General features: G+C 45.3%; 1 protein-coding gene across 2 annotated transcripts in view; it reads right to left on the reverse strand.

The window, feature by feature from the left end:
- The window catches only part of LOC137435135 (zinc finger X-chromosomal protein), a 95933-nt gene extending 88841 nt beyond the window's left edge, over positions 1-7092 (reverse strand). The window contains exon 1 of one of the 2 annotated variants that reach the window (XM_078784600.1): positions 6917-7092. The gene's annotated coding sequence lies outside the window, so the exon portion shown is untranslated. Of the gene's footprint in view, positions 1-5371; positions 5681-6916 lie in introns of those variants that run through there. The other variant, XM_078784601.1, reaches the window with a different exon arrangement.
- Positions 7093-20888: the final 13796 nt, after the last annotated feature.

The following is a 20888-nucleotide window of genomic DNA, read 5'->3' on the forward strand; positions in this document are numbered from 1 at the left end:
AGAAGTTAAGAGGCAACGTCTTGGTTGCGAAACACAGACGACACACCTGAGTACCAGTTGCAAGGCAAATGAAATACTTGGTGGAAGAGTTTGGTTAACACAAGTCTAGCAACTTGCCAGGCAGGTACGATATAGTACTAACTGATATGCAAATGCAGCAAATAAATGTTGTTCATCAGGGACACACATGGTTAGATATAATAATAAAAGGCAGTGTCCGTCTGTTCGTCTCCACCTTAACTCCAAACCGTGATACCTAGCGGCCCCAAATTTGCATGCAGACAACTGGACTTCCAACAGATGGCAAGGATGCAAACTGGGTGTTTGGGTGTGTTACACCATCCTTTTTGAAGAAGATTAATGAGGTCTCATAAGAAAAACAAGCGTTACGCCTAGGTCCCCCGTCGGTGAAGTGATGTGAGTTGACAAAGTGGAAGACGCAGAAAACATGCTATGATATGATATATCGCTCACAATGTTCAGACATACATGGAGGCGGCCATCTTGGATTTGACGTGGCGACCCAATTTTTCAATAGCGTTCTTCCTTGTGCCTAGATACACCCAAACACCAGATTAGAAGTTGGCACTTTGCTTATTTTTCAAGATATTTCACTCACAGGTTCAGACATATATATATGGTGGCGGCCATCTTGGATTTTGACGTGCCGACCCAATTTACAATAGCGTACTTCCTTATGCCGAGATACACCCACACACCAAATTAGAAGTTGGTACTTCGCTTATTTTTCAGATATTTCGCTCACAAGGTTGACATATATATGGTGGCGGCCATCTTGGATTTTGACGTGGCGACCCAATTTCCAATAACGTTCTTCCTTATGCCGAGATACACCCACACACCAAATTAGAAGTTGGTACTTCGCTTATTTTTCAAGATATTTTCGCTCACAAGGTTGACATATATATGGTGGCGGCCATCTTGGATTTTGACGTTGTGACCCAATTTTAACAGCGTTCTTCCTTGTGCGTAGATACACCCACACACCAGATTAGAAGTTGGTACTTCGCTTATGTTTCGAGATATTTCGCTCACAAGGTTCAAACATATATATGGTGGCGGCCATCTTGGATTTTGACGTGGCGACCCAATTTTCAATAGCGTTCTTCCTTATGCCGAGATACACCCACACACCAGATTAGAAGTTGGTACTTCGCTTATTTTTCAAGATATTCATCTCACAAGGTTCAGACATACATGGCATCAGACATACATGGCGGCGGCCATCTTGGATTTTGACGTGGTTGCACCCACACACCAAATTCGAATGCGGTCCTTCGCTTACGCACACACGGACGGACGGACACATGGACGGAGGGGAAAACCATAGTCCCCCTTTCGCTCCGCTGTGCGACGGGGGACAAAAACCGCTGTGGTGGTGTACCAATATGGCGGCACGCCATCTTGGTCATCCCATTGCACCTTTCTGGGTTCTTAAGCTGCCATTTTGTTTCGGCCTACTCAAACGTTCCTTGCCTTGGAAACACGATCGATTATCATTACATAATTGAAGCATATAATTAAAATCTGGATTCGGATATGAGGATTGGATGCTGTAACAACTAAATAATGTCCAAATATGGTGTGAAATCTGACAAAATTTACCATATCTTCCGATTTTATACCTAAGTGTATAGATACATTTATTTAAGCGAGGCTGTGATTCTCATTCTGGGGTTAGTTCTTTTTTAATTTAACTTAATAATCATTTTTAACGTAATTCATACTTCCATGGGAACTGCTCTGAGACACGTTTTTTGAAAGAAACGTTTTTAGCAAAGAACACTTTTTAGTAGTTGGGACTGCTGTTTCTGTTAGAGTCAATTCTGAAGTTGGAATTTTGAAGATCGGTTTGGATTAAGAGTTTGTGGAGCTAATCGCATATTGTGGTTTTTAACCGTGTGCGGAAATGAAATAAAGGTGTGAAGTCCGAAGAATTGTATGGGGGTGGGGGGAGTAGTGGGAGGGGGTTTGGAGCTCGAGTTGTATTTTTTTTTTTTTTTTTTGTATACTGAATCGAGGCTCGTGAAAGAGCTAACATTTACTTCACAAACAAATCAACCAGATAAACAAAATATATAAAAAGAGGGAGCGGAAGACAAGATGGGGAGAGAAGGGGAAGCACACAAACACAACATTTGAGAGCAGGGAGATGTGTGGAAGGGAGAGGGCTTGGGGGGAGGAGGCGTGTGGGGGTGGAGGGAGGAGTGGGAGGAGGTTTTGAGGGAGAGTTGTATGAGGGGAGAGGCAGGGGGAGGGGAGTAAGACCAGTTGCAACTGCTGAACCAGAAAGCATCTGAAAATGCAAAGCCGCCCACGTCCATTTGTATTCATACATGTTCTTCTTCTTCTTCTTCCATATGCGCAAAATAACAAAAAATAGTTTAAAAATAATACAAAATGAAAATTCATGATTTCATGCACCCTTGACCTTTGAGCTTTAGATCTAAAAAAAACAATCTGCTTCTAGCTTTTGATTGGTGAATAAATTGATGGACCCAATATGCAAAATATTAAAATCCCAAGTCAATCGCATGAAAATTGAGGATTTTATGTGACACTGACCTTTGACCTTTTGACAAAATTATTAATTTGCCTTCTCCATATTCTCATAATAAGGCTATGGTGAAAATTTGATGACAAAACTCAAATGGTAAAAAAGTTACAGCCCTGACACGGACACACACACATACTGACACACGAACACACGAACACTGAACACACACACGAACACGAGAGGTGGATGAAGAGAGAGAGATGGATGAAGAGAGAGAGAGGTGGATGAAGAGAGAGAGATGGATGAAGAGAGAGAGAGTGAGATGGATGAAGAGAGAGAGAGAGATGGATGAAGAGAGAGAGAGAGAGAGAGAGAGAGATGGATGAAGAGAGAGAGAGAGAGAGAGAGAGAGAGAGGTGGATGAAGAGAGAGAGAGAGAGAGGTGGATGAAGAGAGAGAGAGAGAGAGAGAGAGAGAGGTGGATGAAGAGAGAGAGAGAGGTGGATGAAGAGAGAGAGAGAGGTGGATGAAGAGAGAGAGATGGGTGGATGAAGAGAGAGAGATGGATGAAGAGAGAGAGATGGATGAAGAGAGAGAGATGGATGAAGAGAGAGAGAGAGAGATGGATGCTGAGAGAGAGAGAGATGGATGAAGAGAGAGAGAGAGATGGATGAAGAGAGAGAGAGAGAGAGAGATGGATGAAGAGAGAGAGAGAGAGATGGATGAAGAGAGAGAGAGAGAGATGGATGAAGAGAGAGAGAGAGAGAGATGGATGAAGAGAGAGAGAGAGAGAGATGGATGAAGAGAGAGAGAGAGAGAGAGAGAGATGGATGAAGAGAGAGAGAGAGAGAGAGATGGATGAAGAGAGAGAGAGAGATGGATGAAGAGAGACAGAGAGATGGATGAAGAGAGAGAGAGAGATGGATGAAGAGAGAGAGAGATGGATGAAGAGAGAGAGAGAGATGGATGAAGAGAGAGAGAGAGATGGATGAAGAGAGAGAGAGAGATGGATGAAGAGAGAGAGAGAGATGATGAAGAGAGAGAGAGAGATGGATGAAGAGAGAGAGATGGATGAAGAGAGAGAGAGATGGATGAAGAGAGAGAGAGAGGTGGATGAAGAGAGAGAGAGAGAGATGGATGAAGAGAGAGAGAGAGAGAGATGGATGAAGAGAGAGAGAGAGATGGATGAAGAGAGAGAGAGAGAGAGGTGGATGAAGAGAGAGAGAGAGAGAGGTGGATGAAGAGAGAGAGAGAGAGAGAGAGAGAGAGAGAGAGGTGGATGAAGAGAGAGAGAGAGAGAGAGAGGTGGATGAAGAGAGAGAGAGAGGTGTGGATGAAGAGAGAGAGAGAGCTGGATGAAGAGAGAGAGAGAGCTGGATGAAGAGAGAGAGAGAGAGAGAGAGAGATGGATGAAGAGAGAGAGAGAGAGATGGATGAAGAGAGAGAGAGAGAGGTGGATGAAGAGAGAGAGAGAGAGGTGGATGAAGAGAGAGAGAGAGGTGGATGAAGAGAGAGAGAGAGATGGATGAAGAGAGAGAGAGAGAGAGGTGGATGAAGAGAGAGAGAGGTGGATGAAGAGAGAGAGAGAGATGGATGAAGAGAGAGAGAGAGATGGATGAAGAGAGAGAGAGAGATGGATGAAGAGAGAGATAGAGATGGATGAAGAGAGAGAGAGATGGATGAAGAGAGAGAGGTGGATGAAGAGAGAGAGGTGGATGAATAGAGAGAGATGGATGAAGAGAGAGAGAGGTGGATGAAGAGAGAGAGATGGATGAAGAGAGAGAGATGGATGAAGAGAGAGAGATGGATGAAGAGAGAGAGGTGGATGAAGAGAGAGATGGATGAAGAGAGAGATGGATGAAGAGAGAGAGAGAGGTGGATGAAGAGAGAGAGATGGATGAAGAGAGAGAGAGAGGTGGATGAAGAGAGAGAGATGGATGAAGAGAGAGAGATGGATGAAGAGAGAGAGATGGATGAAGAGAGAGATGGATGAAGAGAGAGAGAGAGAGATGGATGAAGAGAGAGAGAGAGAGAGGTGGATGAAGAGAGAGAGAGAGGTGGATGAAGAGAGAGATATGGATGAAGAGAGAGATGGATGAAGAGAGAGAGATGGATGAAGAGAGAGGGATGGATGAAGAGAGAGGGATGGATGAAGAGAGAGGGATGGAGAGAGAGAGGGATGGAGAGAGAGAGGGATGGAGAGAGAGAGGGATGGAGAGAGAGAGAGGGGTGGAGAGAGAGAGAGAGAGGGATGGAGGGAGAGAGAGAGAGAGAGAGAGAGGGAGGGAGGGATGGAGAGAGAGAGGGATGGAGAGAGAGAGAGAGGGGGGGATGGAGAGAGAGAGAGGGATGGAGAGAGAGAGAGAGGGATGGAGAGAGAGAGAGAAAGAGGGAGGGATGGAGAGAGAGGGAGGGATGGAGAGAGAGAGGGATGGAGAGAGAGAGGGATGGAGAGAGAGAGAGAGGGATGGAGAGAGAGAGGGCTGGAGAGAGAGGGATGGAGAGAGAGAGAGGGATGGAGAGAGAGAGGGATGGAGAGAGAGAGGGATGGAGAGAGAGAGAGGGATGGAGAGAGAGAGAGGGATGGAGAGAGAGAAAGGGATGGAGAGAGAGAGGGATGGAGAGAGGAAACAGTAACATGCAGGTAAGAGTGAGTGTTGGCTCAGAAAGGGTTAATGGGATAAATTAAGCTCAAAGTCAGGACGGAGGTTAGAGGGGATGGCGGTGCAGTCTGCTTGTAGCTTTGGAGGGAAGTGTGATTGCACATCCTCTAGACTGGAAGGTAGTTCCACATACAAGAAGGAGGAAGGTACAAAAGAGGTGGTTAGAAAGCCTGAATGTTTATTAGCTCACCTGGAACGAGGTTCAGGGGAGCTTATGCGATGGCGCTTCGTCCGTCAGCCCGTCCGTCCGTAAACACTTGAAGAAACTTCTTCTCCAAAACCGCTGATGCGATTGCGACCAAATTTGGCACAAATGATATTTGTGATGTTGTGACTAAAGTTTGTTCACGGCATTAGAAAAGTCGGGGTCTAAGGGGGTTTACCAAGGTCAAAGTCGATCCAGGTTTGGCCCCCAAAATAGGAATTTGCCCTTTTCTCTGAAACTACATAAACAATTTCAATGAAACTTCACCACAGCCTTCATCACCTGTGATGTACCAATGTTTGTTCAAGGAATTAGAAAAATTGGGGTCTGAGGAGGTATACAGGATGGGAGAGGTGGGGGGAGGGGGGGTGGGAGGGGAGGGGTTGCCCCACCAAAATAGGTATTTTTTTGTTTGTTTGTTTAAAGTGTTATGATTATGTTAGTATGATTCTACATGCTGCCCTGTCTTCTCGAAACCATTCAAATTGGTTTAAAATACCTTTAGTCGGTGCAGTATATTGCTTATTCTTGCAGGTGAGCGCCAGGTGTATTGCCCCTATGTTCTTCATTTAACCAGGATGGGCGGGGGTTACTGTAAGAACGTGTCCATCCTGGAGGAGCTGGGAATGATCAGAAATGTGGGAGAGACCTAGACCGGACGAGAGGTGGTGAAACGAACAGGTAGTTTGGATGCACTCGTCATCTGTTTTAGTTAAACAGAAGTGAGGACAAATTCCCATTGGAAAGGAAACGTTTACATCGCTCCATGGAGTTTGCACATAAATCGAATGCAGGCAAAACACGTTGGCAGACATCAGTGTACTTGTACTTGAGTTACACAAAAACATGAATGGACAAATCTACATAATCTACGGTTATTCCACCAAAGTCCTTATTTATGACGTATGAAGCCCATAATCCACATGGGTACCCTAAACAGACCAAGGTTTCATCATGTACACGGATGTCGGTGTACGTTTCACGTTTATAGTCCTCGCACGCTATAAACAGGAACAGCCGGTGCTATATAAAGAGGAACACAAGTTAATTTCTTCCCCACGCCCCCAAATCCCACTCTCAAGACCCCACGTCCAGCGAGATGCCCCGCGGGCGGCGCCTTGGGGGCGCCAATGGCGTGCGCGTCTCGGAAAGGCCGGATTGGCTCAGCCAGAGGGGCCGCGGGGGGCGCCGTGCCCGGGCCTCCGCTTCGCTCAAAGCCCCGGGCCTCGGCGAAAAAGGGCGACCGCCGTGCGCAGGGGAACGTCCACGAAAGCCGAGCGTGCGCGGAGGCTGTGACGAGGCGGAGGGGGGACCGAGATGGCGGCCGAGCGAGCCGGGGCCTGGACGGACACGCTGTGCTCGAGCGTCCACCCAGGCTCGGCCGACGAGGCCCGGGGCCTCGATAACCCCCGCGAAGCGCGGAATCCGCCGCGGGACGAGCCGTGGTGGGGAGGGGGCGACCTCGATCGGAGCGCCGTGTCGTCGCCGCACCGAGTGGCGTGCAGGCCGCGCGGCCTGGTTCGCACTTACCGCGCCGTGCGGCACTCTCGCAGCGCCGCTCGGGGACGCAGGCGCCCGGGCTTCTCCGGAAGGGACCCGACTAGACTAGACGGGGCTTGACGAACGAGGCGCGTGGTGGGCGCAAGGCCGCTCCAATGCGCAAAGGCCGCCGTCGACTAGTCGTGACGTCACGGCGCGCTGACGTCACACGTCACGGAGCCGAGCGTGGAGCAAGGACAGGCCGCGACGAAAAAAAGCACATTAATACCATCAGTAAGCAAATACGAACCGTAAACGAGATGCGATGTCCTCATTGTGAGGACGCGGCTTCCTTGCGGATAACACGTCTCACGTTGCAATGCGTGCGTCGCCATTCGCACGTGCAATCCCAACACCATTATCCAAGCCGAATGAGGCCTTTAACAGCGGCCCGGCATAGCCGACTAACCCGAAGTGGAGCATTCGGTGCTGCAGGACGATTGTTCGACCAGGCCTGGATTATCGCCACCTCGACACTACGTACGCAACAACAATCGCGCCATCGTCGGCCTTGACAACAACCAAGGGCAACAAACGATAAAATAAATCTGGCAACGACACGACAGGAGGCCATATCGTCATGACAAATGGAAGCAGTTGGACTGGAATCGAGTAAAGTGACTTTTTCTGCTGTAGGACCGAGAAAGTTCGTGGGAAACTTTGTTTATTCTGCAGATCACAAGGCAATGTAGAACAACGCTAGGTGTAGTGCATACCTCCGCACATACCTCCCTATTCCACTGATGGGTGGCATCTGCATTTGTACCTGAACCAAAATCTGATCTATCACCTACCCAATCAGATGGAAAAACCCAATACTGCATTGGAGTCATCAGAAGGAACCCGAATAAAGAAAGAGCAGAGATGGAGTTATCAGGAGGAACCTGGATAGGATTTGGGTTTGAGCCACTACTCCTCAAACCCATCCAGGTGCAGCAAAGTGAACCTTCCAGAAACATTTCTGCAAGAATTCACTTTTCCCAAAACAGATTGATAAAGAAAGGGAAACAGTCAACAAGATAAAAGGAAAAAGGACGAATTAGAATGAACTCAACCACCACGATTTGTGATAACGTCCACAACCTTTTGAGATATTCTATGTATCGTTTTTGGCAGTATCTCTCAATGACGAAGAACTCCTTATAAACATTATTGGATTCGGATCGTCATCAAAATCTTTGCAATTCGTTCTTATCACAAACCCAACCTGTCCACCAAATTTAGCCTGAATCAGTCCACAACCTTTTGAGATATCCTGTTCACAGGATTGTGTGTGTTCACAGTTTGAGATATCTGTATCTGATGCTCCCCCTTCCTCTTCATTAACGGTATGGACCTCAAACATCCGGGGCCTTCGTTCAAACTTAACTGATCTCTCCATACAGGTTGCTTCTGTCAAACCAGACGTGATCTGCTTAACAGAAACTTTCCTCCTTTATGATGTCTCTGATTCCATAGTATCTCTCCCGGGCTACTCCCTCCTCCGGTATGATAGACCTGAGCCTCGTCCTGGAGGCGGGGTTGCTATCTTTATCAAAAACTCTCTTCCTCACTCGCCCTGCACTGCACTCTCTCCACCTCACCCCCAGGAATACCTCTGGCTACGGCTTCCCCTTCGCTCCCACCTCTTGTTCATATGTGTGTTGTACCGTCCACCAAACAGTGATGACTCCATCTACATCTCGCTGTCTGATGATATGGACCAACTTCTATCTACTCATCCCAACTCTCTCTTCCTCATATGTGGTGATTTCAACTGTCATCATGCCAGTTGGCTGGGTGTGGGTACCTCTCTCACCAGCCATGGCTCCTCAGCAAAGGACTTCTGCGACTCACTGGGACTGACACAATCTGTCAATTTCCCGACCCGGATCTCAGTCAACGGAACATCTTCTCTTCTGGACTTGGTTATGACTAACTTCCCTGAAAATGTCTGCTGCTCTTCTTCTGCTCCGATCGGATCATCTGATCATGTCCTTGTTAAAGTGGACATCTCTCTGACCATCCTCAGGGAGCCTGCTCAGCGTCGACGAGTCTGGCATTTCACTCAGGCCAACTGGCACGGTCTTCAAGCAGCCATCAATCATCTGGACTGGTCTCCCATCTCTACCACCTCTGACATCAACTCATCCTGGGAATTCTTCCAAAGTAAATTGCTCTCTCTCATGCACAGATTTATCCCATCTCGTCTTCAGTTGTCATACCCTTCCTCCCGTCCATGGTACACGGAATCTTGTGGTGAGGCTGTTGCCCAGAAACAACTTGCCTTCGTCTCCTGGAAAGCAAATCCAACGGAAGGAAATCTCATTTCCTTTCACAAAGCCCGAAACAAGTGTGTGTCCACCCTCAGGAGAGCCAGGAAACAATATCTCTCCGTTCTCAAGACCGAACTCTCTTATCTGTCTCCCTCTTCCAAATCCTGGTGGCGTCTGGTCAAATCCGTTTCTGGTGTTTGTTCCCCCTCCATCCCCTCCCTTACCTCAAACGGCTACACAGCTGACTCCGCACGTGAAAAAGCTGAATGCCTCAACTCTGTGTTTGCCTCTAAATCTTGTGTCCCAAACCCATCCCTCTCTGTACCCACCATACCCAGTCGTACCCTGCTGCTCCTGGACTCCGTGTCCTTTCCTCCTGACAAGGTGGAAAAGTTTCTGTCAACCCTCGACTCTGATTCTGCAACTGGACCCGACGGCATCAGCCCACGGGTCCTAAAATCCTGCTCTGCTGCGCTATCTCACCCTCTCTCTGTTCTCTTCACCCTCTCTTTTGCTCAAGGTCAACTGCCATCTGCTTGGAAATCAGCCAACATCACCGCTTTGCACAAAAAAGGTGCAAAAACAGATCCTAGCAATTACAGACCAATCAGCCTTCTCCCAATTATCAGCAAAGTCATGGAATCCATCATTGCTTCTGATATGAAATCTTTCCTCTTCTCCAATGGCTTGATCTCTGATCATCAATTTGGTTTCAGACCAGGTCACTCTACTCTGGACATGCTGCTTCTGCTGTCTCAACAATGGATGGAGGTCCTCAATGCCAAACAGGAAATTAGAGCTGTCTCCCTCGACATATCACGTGCCTTCGACACGGTCTGGCACCCCGCTTTGCTCACCAAACTCTCCTCCTTTGGTATCCATGGAAATCTCCACGCATGGCTGGCGGACTTCCTCTCTAGTCGTCGTCAACGTGTGGCCCTGAATGGGTTTCTCTCATCTCCTCTTCCTGTTCAGGCTGGAGTTCCCCAAGGCAGTGTTCTGGGCCCCGTGCTTTTTCTGGTCTTCATCAATGATCTCTCTGACTCTCTCGAAAATCCTCTCTATCTCTTTGCTGATGACTCCACTCTCTGCCGCTCCATTCCTCTTCCCTCAGATCGGCAGTCTGCTGCCTCCTCACTCTCTGAAGACCTGGACAAAATCACAGACTGGTCAAACAAGTGGAACATGTCTTTCAATCCTGACAAATCTCACACTCTTACTATGTCTCTCCGAAAAGATCGACTGGACAACCCTCCCATCTACTTTCTCAACAATCCTCTCCAAGAAGTTCTGTCGCTCAAGATTTTGGGTCTCACTATCTGCCATGATCTTTCTTGGGAAAACCACATTTCCAAGCTGGCCTCCAAAGCCAGTCGCCGACTGGGCATCCTCCGTCGTGCGAAGTCCTTCCTCGGCACACCTGAGCTCCTCACCACATACAAGGCTTTCATCCGCAGCTCAATGGAATACTGTTCTCCCCTATGGGCCGGTGCTCCTGCCTCACACCTAGCTCGGCTTCACGCTGTTGAAACCAAAGCTTTCAGAATTATTGGAATCTCCCGCGATGAAGCTATCTCTGAGGGCCTTTCACTCACTCACCGCAGGCAGGTAGGTGGTCTTTCTGTCTTCTACCGACTCCTCTCCGGCCTTGCACCCCCAGCTCTCTCTGTGCTCTGTCCCCCAAATATTCCTACAGGTCGCACAAGATCTGCCAGCAACCCTCTGATGGTTAAACTGCCGAAATCTCGGCTCTCCGCTCACCTTCACTCTTTCATTCCTCTTTTCTCCCGCCTCTGGAACAAACTCCCTCACTCCCTTCAATCCCACTCCTCCCTCCAGGTCTTTAAAACAGCTGTTCACCACCATCTCTTATCTTCCCCCATCCAAAACCTTGATCTTTTCTACCCCCGCTAATTCACCCCAGATCCACCTTGTTTGAAATTCCAACTCCTTTCCTGGAAGTCCTGGCAGTGTCCATATGTTTTATACCTCTCCCACTGCCCCCTTCCCACGCCCCCCCCCCCCCCCAAAGCCCTCGCCCTCTCTCAGATCTCTCGATGTCTCCATGTCTCTCGGTCCCTGCTCTCAAATGTTGTGTTTGTGTCCTTCCCCCTCTCTCCCCATCTTGTCTACCGCTCCCTATGTTATATGTTTTATGTGTCGGTTTGTCTTTCTGTGTGATTAATGTTCGCTCTTTCACGAGCCTCGATATTGTATACAAAAAAAAAAAAAAAAAAAAAAAAAAAAAAAAAAAAAAAAAAAAAAAAAAAAAAAAAAAAAAAAAACAGAGAGACAGAGACAGGTGAAAACAACCGCCATCCACCTTCGGTGGCAGAGGTAACAAAATACTTTAAGGCATAAAGAACAACTGATCTAGTGGTCTCAAATATTATTCATAAGTATGCATGTTGTTGTAGAGCAGTTGGCCTAACGTTGGTGTTGCCTGGTGTTGGCCAAAAGTATTAGGGTCTTGATTTTGAGCCTCTGTCATGCAGTTGAAATAACACCAGCTGGGTTGCCTCAGGTCGGCCTGTCGTCCTTCTGAGGTCGGTAAAATGAGTATCAACTTACTGATAACAGGGGACACTGCATCAGCAACACAGCCACACTCCCAGCAATGATACAACCAGCAGCCGTCAACTACCTACAAAATAATATGGAACAACAAGAAAGATGGTGTGCATAGCACAATACTTGCGAAATCCCTACAATAAGTTGTTGACCTTTGGCCTATGTTGACAATTTAACCTTTATGCCTCAACAATAAATTGGTGGTTGAATTCAGTGACCCGATATGCAAATCCTGTTCAAATTTCAAGTCAATCGGATGAGAAGTGAGGATTTTAGAAATTTGAAAAGTTTGTTGACATTTGGCCGATGTTGACCTTTTGGCCTATGTTGACCTCAAAAATAGTTGGTGGTTGAATTCAGTTAGCTGATATGTAAATCCGATTCAAATTTCAAGTCAATCGGATGAAAATTGAGGATTTTAGAAATTTGAAAAAAGGTGGTTGACCTTTGGCCTATGTTGACCTCAAAAATAGTTGGTGGTTGAATTCAGTTAGCCGATATGTAAATCCGATTCAAATTTCAAGTCAATCGGATGAAAATTGAGGATTTTAGAAATTTGAAAAAAAGCAGTTGACCTTTGGCCTATGTTGACCTCAAAAATAGTTGGTGGTTGAATTTAGTTATCTGATATGTAAATCCGATTCAAATTTCAAGTCAATCGGATGAGAAGTGAGGATTTTAGAAATTTGAAAAGTTTGTTGACATTTGGCCAATGTTGACCTTTTGGCCTATGTTGACCTCAAAAATAGTTGGTGGTTGAATTCAGTTTGCTGATATGTAAATCCGATTCAAATTTCAAGTCAATCGGATGAAAATTGAGGATTTTAGAAATTTGAAAAAAAGCAGTTGACCTTTGGCCTATGTTGACCTCAAAAATAGTTGGTGGTTGAATTCAGTTAGCTGATATGTAAATCCGATTCAAATTTCAAGTCAATCGGATGAAAATTGAGGATTTTAGAAATTTGAAAAAAAGCGGTTGACCTTTGGCCTATGTTGACCTCAAAAATAGTTGGTGGTTGAATTTAGTTATCTGATATGTAAATCCGATTCAAATTTCAAGTCAATCGGATGAGAAGTGAGGATTTTAGAAATTTGAAAAGTTTGTTTACATTTGGCCAATGTTGACCTTTTGGCCTATGTTGACCTCAAAAATAGTTGGTGGTTGAATTCAGTTAGCCGATATGTAAATCCGATTCAAATTTCAAGTCAATCAGATGAAAATTGAGGATTTTAGAAATTTGAAAAAAAGCAGTTGACCTTTGGCCTATGTTGACCTCAAAAATAGTTGGTGGTTGAATTCAGTTAGCTGATATGTAAATCCGATTCAAATTTCAAGTCAATCGGATGAAAATTGAGGATTTTAGAAATTTGAAAAAAAGCGGTTGACCTTTGGCCTATGTTGACCTCAAAAATAGTTGGTGGTTGAATTCAGTTAGCTGATATGCAAATCCGATTCAAATTTCAAGTCAATCGGATAAAAATTGAGGATTTTAGAAATTTGAAAAAAAGCAGTTGACCTTTGGCCTATGTTGACCTCAAAAATAGTTGGTGGTTGAATTCAGTTAGCCGATATGTAAATCCGATTCAAATTTCAAGTCAATCGGATGAGAAGTGAGGATTTTAGAAATGCGAAAAAGGTGGTTGACCTTTGGACCTCAAAAATAAATAGGATTTTGTCGGACCACCAACTCTATTTGGTGAAGTTTCGTGAAGATCGGTTTAAAATTGTGACCTGAAGGCAAGTATAAGTGAGCGGACAGACAGACAGACAGACACACACACACACACACACACACACACACACACACACACACACACACACACACACACACACACACACGGGAGTGATCAACATACTTGTCAAAAAATGTTTTTTTTTTGCCAAGCAACAAATACACACAGACTAGATCAACCAATATACTGTACTTGCAAATCTTCAATTTCACAAATAATGATGTCGGACAATGGATGAGATTCTACCTGAGATCATGACTAACTTGAGGTACACACACCACATGATTGTAAATGAATCACCCCTCCCCTTCAAATCTTCCCCATAACCCCTCCCCTCCAAATCTTCCCCATCACCCCTCCCCTCCAAATCTTCCCCATAACCCCTCCCCTCCAAATCTTCCCCATCACCCCTCCCCTCCAAATCTTTCCCATCACCCATCCCTTTCAAATCTTCCGCCTTGCCCCTCCCCTCCAAATCCTCCCCATCACCCATCCCTTTCAAATCTCCCCCCTTGCCCCTTCCCTCCTAAACTCCCCCCTCACCCCTCCCCTCCTAGACTCCCCCCTCCCCTCCAAATCTCCCCCATATCCCATCCCTTTCAAATCCCTCCCCTTGTCCCTTCCCTCCTAAACTCCCCCCCTCGCCCCTCCCCTTCAAATCTCCCCACCCTCATTTCTTCTCATAAAACAACCTTTAAAAATATCATATATGTGGATATCCCCCCCCCCTCCCCTTCCCATGCCTCCAAGCCCTCTCCCTCCCACACTTCTCCCTGCTCTCAAATGTTGTGGTTGTGTGCTTCCCCTTCTCTCCCCATCTTGTCTTCCGCTCCCTCTTTTTGTATATTTTGTTTGTCTGGTTGATTTGTTTGTGAAATAAATGTTAGCTCTTTCACGAGCCTCGATTCAGTATAGAGGAAGAAGAAGAAAAAAATATTTTAAAAAAGTTGTGGTTATGGTCTGACATCAGCCACAAACGAGGATATTTGGTTAAGGAAATATTCCAATCAAATGTTATTAGCGCTGAGGAAGCGCCTCTAGCGAATGACTTCCAGCCAGTGTAACGCGAATTCCTGTCACAGGAATTCTGAGATCATATAAGTGTGACGTGGCAGTTCCTGATTGGTTCGTGTTGGGGAACCCCTTCTCGCTGCCGACGTGACGTAAATTCGCGCACGCGCACTGGTGAAGCGCGAGATTCGGCCCAAGGTTCTTATTATTATTATTATTATTATTATTATTTTTGTATACAAGATCGAGGCTCGAACCATGATCGAGGCTCGAAATTCCATGCCCGAACCTCAGCGCAATCCAAGAGGATTCACTTGTTGCACAATACATCGATTACACAAGTTTCAAAACGAAACCAACCTCGAAATTATTTACAGGAAAACCATTTCGTTATCCAAATATCCCAAAGACTTGGCACTTCTGATGTTGCCAGTTAACTCAAATCTGTCCGTCGTATAGTTATCGCAAGATGGCACCAAACACGAAAACAATAAATGTAAACATTGTCCTGAAAACAATGGCGACAAACTTGTTTTCAACAATTATTTTACCATTCCCAGTTGAGGTTCCCGTGTGAACATCTGTGAATCTCATGTGCATGCTCCTCGTCTTTGATCACCGAATACAAAAAGTACTGCATGTAAGTAGAGCATAAACGTCAGTGAAGGTAGAACAATCTTGAACAATTATGGCGAGGAAGAATGTCAAAAAATCCCTTGTGAGGATACAGTGAATCATGACTTGCTGAATGTTAATCATCCTGATAAGGCAGAGGGTGAAGAGGCAGAGGACTACAATATGCATTTGATGAGACCTCCCCTCGCCCCCCTATGTTTTTATCTTTTTCATGCCGCTTTATAATCAGCCTGGTGTTGGCTTAGCGGTTAGGGTGCTGGCTTGGGATCCTGGGTTCGAATCCCGGTTCGATCGCTGAATTAACGCCGGGGGGTTGACTCAGCCTGTCATCCTTCTGAGGTCGGCAAATTGAGTACCAGTTCACTGGTAATTCCCTGTGTGTCGCAAAAGGCGACTAACAGGGTTGGTGGCAGGAAGGGCATCCGGCCATAAAACATTGCTTCAAAAAGGGGACCACTGTGTCTGAAAAAGGCCAACCCCTGCTGTGTGGGGAAAAAATAGCCCCAAAAGGTGGTTCTTTGCCACCTTATAATCAAAAACGAAGCTAGATGTTGCCTTAACAATTAATACCAGATAAGATAGCTGCCTTAAGGTCTCGAGCCCTGTTTTCCGTTGAAATAACACCACGTGGGTTGACTCGGCCAGTCATCCTCCCAAGGTCGGCAAAACGACCGAGGTAACCAGCATACTGGAAACAGCAATGTGTGTGCCTGGACTGTCTGCCCTCGAATGGACGTTAAATGGGAATTCTGTCTCACATGTGGATTGTGGATGTTAAAGATCCCACGGTGAAGAACCCAAATGTCCTTGGCGAAGAGTTGGAGAGTTATCGCCGGCACCAGGAACAAATTCCAAATTCCTGCCCTAACCAGTAGAGGGCATCACATCAGCAGCGCAGCCACACCAAATGCCAGGTACCCGACCGACAACCTTGTGCAGCATACTGAAGATTTAAAATTGTGGTTGGTATACAACTGCTGCCCATAATGAGGCAACTTTGTAGAATGGTGGAAAAGACAAGAGGAGAGAATAAGGGGGCAGAAAGCCAAAGTCTGTGTAAGTCTGTGTAAGCAGCCTAAGGAAAAGCCTTCATTATAGTGTTGTAAATGATAAAACTGAAGTTTAGCTCATGAAAAAAATAATAGGTATAAGAGTAAGTACTTGGAAACAAATCACCAAAGTTGAAAGCTGGTACTTTGCAAAGTCTTACAAATATTTTCAAGTTTTTGTTTGTTTTGAGAAATTGAGTGAGAAAGGCCTTTCACGGCCAAATTTCACTCACTCACCGTAGGCAGGTTGGTGGTCTTTCCGTCTTCTACCGACTCCTCTCTGGCCTTGCCCCCCCAGCCCTCTCTGGGCTCTGTCCCCCAAATATTCCTACAGGTCGCACAAGATCTGCCTGCAACCCTCTTATGGTTAAACTGCCAAAATCAAGACTTTCTGCTCACCTTCACTCCTTCATTCCTCTTTTCTCCCACCTCTGGAACAAACTCCCTCACTCTCTTCAATCCCACTCCACCCTCCAGGTCTTTAAAACAGCTGTTCACCACCATCTCTTATCCTCCCCCATCCAAAACCTTGATCTTTTCTACCCCCGCTAATTTCGGTCCCCTTGTGTTTTATACCCTTCCCCCCTCCCCTTCCCACGCCTCCTGCCCCCAAGCCCTCTCCCTCCCACACTTCTCCCTGCTCTCAAATGCTGTGGTTGTGTGCTTCCCCTTCTCTCCCCATCTTGTCTTCCGCTCCCTCTTTTTGTATATTTTGTTTGTCTGGTTGATTTGTTTGTGAAATAAATGTTAGCTCTTTCACGAGCCTCGATTCAGCATACAAAAAAAAACCAAAAAAAAAAACCCAAAGCACCGTGAGGCACCAAATTTTGAAAGTACGTACTTCAGAATCTGGGCAAGGGTTTAACCTACCACACATCGGCCTTGACTTCCGTGTCGTGGCCACCAAAGGTCGTTATAAAGTGTATATTGGGATGTGGGTTGTTGTTAGGGTTGGCGGTGCTGCCGCCAGCCCACAGGTAAAAGGTAACCACCATGAGACACTCTGTTGGCAATAACTCCATAGCTTTTCAATATACAACATGTATCGAAACCACCGCCGGGTATTTCCTGCTCGTAATCTACATTTCGATAGAATTTCGTTTGTACGTATTTCGTAATAATAAAAAATAAATAAAAATAATAAAATAGGGCAAAATGGAGAAGATTGTCATGGGGACCGCAAGGCTAACCCCCGCTCTAGTAGGGAAAATGGCCTTAAACTGCATGTTGTTGATGTTGTTGTTGTTGTTGTTGTGTTTCAATGGAAACTCCAGTTACAATCCACTTCAATTAATATTTTACAGTACAAGAAAAGATATACATTATGCAATGTAAGCAAATTATGCAATTATGTAATTATGCAAAGCGTTCAGAATCATTGGAATCTCCCATGATGAAGCTAACTCCGAGGGCCTTTCACTCACTCACCGCAGGCAGGTTGGTGGTCTTTCTGTCTTCTACCGACTCCTCTCTGGCCTTGCTCCCCCAGCTCTCTCTGTGCTCTGTCCCCCAAATATTCCTGCAGGTCGCACAAGATCTGCCTGCAACCCTCTTATGGTCAAACTGCCAAAATCAAGACTCTCTGCTCACCTTCACTCTTTCATTCCTCTTTTCTCCCACCTCTGGAACAAACTCCCTCACTCTTCAATCCCACTCCTCTCTCCAGGTCTTTAAAACAGCTGTTCACCACCATCTCTTATCTTCCCCCATCCAAAACCTTGATCTTTTCTACCCCCGCTAATTTCACCCCAAATCTACTTTTTTGAAATACCAACTTCTTCCTGGAAGTCCTTGGTGTCCTTGTGTTTTATACTTCTCCCACCCCCCCCCCCCCACCCCCTTCCCACGCCGCCTCCCCCCAAGCCCTCTCCCTCCCACACATCTCCCGATGTCCCTGCTCTCAAATGTTGTGTTTACATGCTTCCCCTTCTCTCCCCATCTTGTCTACCGCTCCCCTTTTTATATACTTTGTTTGTTTGTCTGTTTGATTTGTTTGTGTGATAAATGTTAGTTCTTTCACGAGCCTCGATTATGTATACAAAAAAAAAAAAACAAAAACAAATGTACCTACCACATATTAGCCACTTTGTAGTTTAAGTAACAGTATTAACTTGGGCACTGCCAGTAAGAACCAAAAGAAGCAAAAAAAAAAGTTTTGATGAATTTCAAGTTTTTACATAAACTTAAACATGAGCAGATTTTGGATTATAACTCTGTGTGTGTGTGTGTGTGTGTGTGTGTGTGTGTGTGTGTGTGTGTGTGTGTGTGTGTGTGTGTGTGTGTGTGTGTCTAAAGATCATTCTACACAGAACAGAGGACTTCGTTAGTGAGAAAGGCCCATTGAGCAAGCAGGTTTCAGAAGAGGTAGGTACCTGAGAGATTAAATCGCAAATCTGAGGTCGGTCATGGAAAAAGCAAGGGAATATCAAAGGAATGTGTATGTTTGTTTTATAGGTCATGGCAAAGATTTCGATTGTGTCGATTATGAATTGATGTGGATTATGAAGAGAGATATGGTGCTGTCGGAGCACGTGATACGTCTGATAAGAAGCCGGTACACTAAACAAGAAGCTACAGTAAGAACAGAGACACAGAACACAGACACTAAGACACAGACACTAAGACACAGAATTGTTTGCAATTGGATAAGGGGTCAGACAGGGGTGCATTCTCTCCCCTTACTTGTTCAATCTGTATAGTGAGTACATCATGAGGAAATGAAACTTGCATGACAGAGACTGGTGTGAGGATTGGAGGAAGATGTATCAACAATCTAAGAAATGCTGATGACACCACTCCGTTGGCAGAAAGTAAGGATTTGATGAAACTGCTGCAGATAGTGAAGAAGCCAGTGTTTATTTAAACCTAAAATAATTAAATAAAAGACGACAATATTAACAACTGAGAAGGTCGACGTGTTTACATTGGGAGATGATCATGTGGAAATGGTGGAAAATTCATCTTCCCGAGTTCTAAGATTGAAGTCAGTGGAGAATGTAGAGGAGAAGTTAGTAGACAGTTAGCATTGGGAAGGATCGTCAGGAACAACGGTCAGGATTTTAAAATATCTGGAAAAAAGAGGGGTTTGTGAATGCTCTGGTATTTCCGGTTGTAATGTATGGATGTGCAGTGCCTTCAGGAAGTGTTCCCTCCCACCCCTTGATGTTTTCACATTTTGTTGTGTTACAGCCTGAATTTAAAATGGATTAAATAGAGATTTTTTTTTGTCACTGATCAACACATTATACCCCATAATGTCAAAGTGGAATTTTAAAATTTACTTCAGAATTTTTTACAAAATAATTAAAAATTAAAAGCTGAAATGTCTCGAGTCAACGAGTATTCAACCCCTTTGCTATGACACTCCACATTGAGCTCAGGTTCATCCAATTTCCTTTGATCATCCTTGAAATGTCTCTGCATGATCGGAGTCCATCTGTGGCCAATTCAATTGATTGGACACACTTTAGACAGAAACACACCTTTCTGTATAAGGTCCCACAGTTGACAGTGCATGTCAGAGCAGAAACTCTACCATGAAGTCCAAGGAACAGTCCGTAGAACTCGGAGATAAAATTGTGAGGCGGCATAGATCTGGGGAAGGGTAGAAAAACTATTTCTAGAGTGTTGGAAGTTCCCAAGAGCAGAGTGAGCTCCATCATTAGGAAATGGAAAGAATATGGAACTACCCAGACTCTTCCTCGAGGTGGCCGTCCGACCAAACTGTGCAACCGGGCAAGAGGACCTTCGTCAGGGACGTGACCAAGAACCCGATGACCACTCTGACAGAACTACAGAGTTCCTTCGCTGAGATGGGAGAACCTGCCAGAAAAACATTCCCTGCAGCACTTCACAAATCTCGGCTTTATGGAAGAGTGGCCAGATGGAAGCCACTCGTGAGAAAAGGCATATCATGGCACACCTGGAATTTGCAAAAAGACACGTGAAAGACAGAGCATGAGGCAAAATATTCTGTGTTCTGATGGGATTAAACTTGAACTCTTGGCCTAAGTCCTTTAGTGGCCCAGCCAAATCCCAGACTTGAATCCCATTGAGAATCTGTGGAAAGACTTGAAGATTTCTGTTCACCGACGCTCCCCATCCAACTTGACAGAGCTTGAGCAAATCTGCAATGAAGAATGGGAGAAACTCCCCAAATCCAGATGTGCAAAGCTGATACAGACATACCCAAGAAGACTGGAAGCTGTAATCGCTGCCAAAGGAGCTTCTACAAAGTATTGACTCAGGGGGCTGAATACTTATGTAAATTAAATATTTCTGTATTATATTTTGAATTAATTTGTAGAAATTTCATAAAAAAATATTCCACTTTCACATTATGGGATATAAAATGTAGATCAGTGACAAAAAAAATCCCAAATTAAATCCATTTTAAATTCAGGCTGTAACACAACAAAATGTGAAAAAAGTGAAGGGGTGTGAATACTTTCTGAAGGCACCGAGTCATGCAAGGTGAAAAATAAAAAAGGAAGAAGATTGACAGTTCTGAAATTGGTATTGGAGACGAATGTTAAAGATTCCATTGACTGAAAGAAGAACAAACAATTCAGTTATTGAAGAAATTAGACCACCATGTATATTAGAAGCGCTGATGCTAAAAACAAACTGCCACACTTTGGACACATCATGCTTACGGAAAACGAAAGTCTGGAGAAATCAACCATGCTGGGTATTGTTGAGGGAGGA

This window comes from Myxine glutinosa, chromosome 9 (assembly GCF_964187855.1).
Source record: "Myxine glutinosa chromosome 9, kmMyxGlut1.1, whole genome shotgun sequence".
Lineage (NCBI taxonomy): Eukaryota > Metazoa > Chordata > Myxini > Myxiniformes > Myxinidae > Myxine > Myxine glutinosa.